The 2,500-nt window shown below is 47.0% G+C and overlaps 7 non-coding genes and 2 pseudogenes across 7 annotated transcripts in view; all 9 read right to left on the bottom strand.

The window, feature by feature from the left end:
- Positions 1 to 74, bottom strand: part of LOC146244379 (5S ribosomal RNA) — a 119-nt gene extending 45 nt beyond the window's left edge. The window contains exon 1 of the ribosomal RNA XR_014738269.1: positions 1 to 74. This exon is cut by the window's left edge and continues 45 nt beyond it. This is a non-coding gene — a ribosomal RNA (5S ribosomal RNA).
- A 172-nt stretch (positions 75 to 246) lies between these two features.
- LOC146244378 (5S ribosomal RNA) lies at positions 247 to 365 on the bottom strand (annotated as a pseudogene).
- A 178-nt stretch (positions 366 to 543) lies between these two features.
- LOC146244377 (5S ribosomal RNA) lies at positions 544 to 662 on the bottom strand. The gene has a single exon (XR_014738268.1). It is a non-coding gene; the product is annotated as a 5S ribosomal RNA (ribosomal RNA).
- A 178-nt stretch (positions 663 to 840) lies between these two features.
- Positions 841 to 959, bottom strand: LOC146244376 (5S ribosomal RNA). The gene has a single exon (XR_014738267.1). It is a non-coding gene; the product is annotated as a 5S ribosomal RNA (ribosomal RNA).
- Positions 960 to 1,141: 182 nt separating this feature from the next.
- LOC146244375 (5S ribosomal RNA) lies at positions 1,142 to 1,260 on the bottom strand. The gene has a single exon (XR_014739439.1). It is a non-coding gene; the product is annotated as a 5S ribosomal RNA (ribosomal RNA).
- A 172-nt stretch (positions 1,261 to 1,432) lies between these two features.
- LOC146244374 (5S ribosomal RNA) lies at positions 1,433 to 1,551 on the bottom strand (annotated as a pseudogene).
- A 168-nt stretch (positions 1,552 to 1,719) lies between these two features.
- On the bottom strand, positions 1,720 to 1,838 carry LOC146244373 (5S ribosomal RNA). Its single transcript, XR_014738266.1, has one exon. It is a non-coding gene; the product is annotated as a 5S ribosomal RNA (ribosomal RNA).
- A 194-nt stretch (positions 1,839 to 2,032) lies between these two features.
- Positions 2,033 to 2,151, bottom strand: LOC146244372 (5S ribosomal RNA). Its single transcript, XR_014738265.1, has one exon. It is a non-coding gene; the product is annotated as a 5S ribosomal RNA (ribosomal RNA).
- Positions 2,152 to 2,329: 178 nt separating this feature from the next.
- Positions 2,330 to 2,448, bottom strand: LOC146244371 (5S ribosomal RNA). The gene has a single exon (XR_014738264.1). It is a non-coding gene; the product is annotated as a 5S ribosomal RNA (ribosomal RNA).
- Between the last annotated feature and the right edge of the window lie 52 nt (positions 2,449 to 2,500).

Raw genomic sequence — 2,500 nt, 5'->3', positions numbered from 1 at the left:
TAACCAGGCCCGACCCTGCTTAGCTTCCGAGATCAGACGAGATCGGGCGTTGCCAGGCTGGTATGGCCGTACGAAATAAGTTGACAACCATAGGCTACTTATCCATATACAGATTTAGCAATTGACAATGCAAGGTGGTCTCTCTCTCTCTCTCTCGTGTCAAAATGAAAACAGCTTCCAGCCCCATTCATGAAGGACTACTTGTGCATATTGCAAGATTTCAGTTTCTAAGTGAATGAGCAAAAGAGCATACAGCACCTGGTATTCCCAGGCGGTCTCCCATCCAAGTACTAACCAGGCCCGACCATGCTTAGCTTCCGAGATCAGACGAGATCGGGCGTTGCCAGGCTGGTATAGCCGTACAAAATAAGTTGACAACCATAGGCTACTTATCCATATACAGATTTAGCAATTGACAATGCAAGGTGGTCTCTCTCTCTCTCTCTCTCTCTCGTGTCAAAATGAATACAGCTTCCAGCCCCTTTCATGAAGGACTACTTGTGCATATTGCAAGATTTCAGTTTCTAAGTGAATGAGCAAAAGAGCATACAGCACCTGGTATTCCCAGGCGGTCTCCCATCCAAGTACTAACCAGGCCCGACCCTGCTTAGCTTCCGAGATCAGACGAGATCGGGCGTTGCCAGGCTGGTATGGCCGTACGAAATAAGTTGACAACCATAGGCTACTTATCCATATACAGATTTAGCAATTGACAATGCAAGGTGGTCTCTCTCTCTCTCTCTCTCTCTCGTGTCAAAATGAAAACAGCTTCCAGCCCCTTTCATGAAGGACTACTTGTGCATATTGCAAGATGTCAGTTTCTAAGTGAATGAGCAAAAGAGCATACAGCACCTGGTATTCCCAGGCGGTCTCCCATCCAAGTACTAACCAGGCCCGACCCTGCTTAGCTTCCGAGATCAGACGAGATCGGGCGTTGCCAGGCTGGTATGGCCGTACGAAATAAGTTGACAACCATAGGCTACTTATCCATATACAGATTTAGCAATTGACAATGCAAGGTAGTCTCTCTCTCTCTCTCTCTCTCTCTCTCGTGTCAAAATGAAAACAGCTTCCAGCCCCTTTCATGAAGGACTACTTGTGCATATTGCAAGATTTCAGTTTCTAAGTGAATGAGCAAAAGAGCATACAGCACCTGGTATTCCCAGGCGGTCTCCCATCCAAGTACTAACCAGGCCCGACCCTGCTTAGCTTCCGAGATCAGACGAGATCGGGCGTGGCCAGGCTGGTATGGCCGTACGAAATAAGTTGACAACCATAGGCTACTTATCCATATACAGATTTAGAAATTGACAATGCAAGGTGGTCTCTCTCTCTCTCTCTCGTGTCAAAATGAAAACTGCTTCCAGCCCCTTTCATGAAGGACTACTTGTGCATATTGCAAGATGTCAGTTTCTAAGTGAATGAGCAAAAGAGCATACAGCACCTGGTATTCCCAGGCGGTCTCCCATCCAAGTACTAACCAGGCCCGACCATGCTAAGCTTCCGAGATCAGACGAGATCGGGCGTTGCCAGGCTGGTATAGCCGTACAAAATAAGTTGACAACCATAGGCTACTTATCCATATACAGATTTAGCAATTGACAATGCAAAGTGGTCTCTCTCTCTCTCGTGTCAAAATGAAAACAGCTTCCAGCCCCTTTCATGAAGGACTACTTGTGCATATTGCAAGATTTCAGTTTCTAAGTGAATGAGCAAAAGAGCATACAGCACCTGGTATTCCCAGGCGGTCTCCCATCCAAGTACTAACCAGGCCCGACCCTGCTTAGCTTCCGAGATCAGACGAGATCGGGCGTTGCCAGGCTGGTATGGCCGTACGAAATAAGTTGACAACCATAGGCTACTTATCCATATACAGATTTAGCAATTGACAATGCAAGGTAGTCTCTCTCTCTCTCTCTCTCTCTCTCTCTCTCTCTCTCTCGTGTCAAAATGAAAACAGCTTCCAGCCCCTTTCATGAAGGACTACTTGTGCATATTGCAAGATTTCAGTTTCTAAGTGAATGAGCAAAAGAGCATACAGCACCTGGTATTCCCAGGCGGTCTCCCATCCAAGTACTAACCAGGCCCGACCCTGCTTAGCTTCCGAGATCAGACGAGATCGGGCGTTGCCAGGCTGGTATGGCCGTACGAAATAAGTTGACAACCATAGGCTACTTATCCATATACAGATTTAGCAATTGACAATGCAAGGTGGTCTCTCTCTCTCTCTCTCTCTCTCGTGTCAAAATGAAAACAGCTTCCAGCCCCTTTCATGAAGGACTACTTGTGCATATTGCAAGATTTCAGTTTCTAAGTGAATGAGCAAAAGAGCATACAGCACCTGGTATTCCCAGGCGGTCTCCCATCCAAGTACTAACCAGGCCCGACCCTGCTTAGCTTCCGAGATCAGACGAGATCGGGCGTTGCCAGGCTGGTATGGCCGTACGAAATAAGTTGACAACCATAGGCTACTTATCCATATACAGATTTAGCAATTGAC

Source organism: Hypomesus nipponensis, chromosome 20 (assembly GCF_054491055.1).
Source record: "Hypomesus nipponensis isolate SF chromosome 20, ASM5449105v1, whole genome shotgun sequence".
Taxonomy (NCBI): Eukaryota; Metazoa; Chordata; class Actinopteri; order Osmeriformes; family Osmeridae; genus Hypomesus; species Hypomesus nipponensis.
This window is presented reverse-complemented; position numbering and strand designations above follow the sequence as displayed.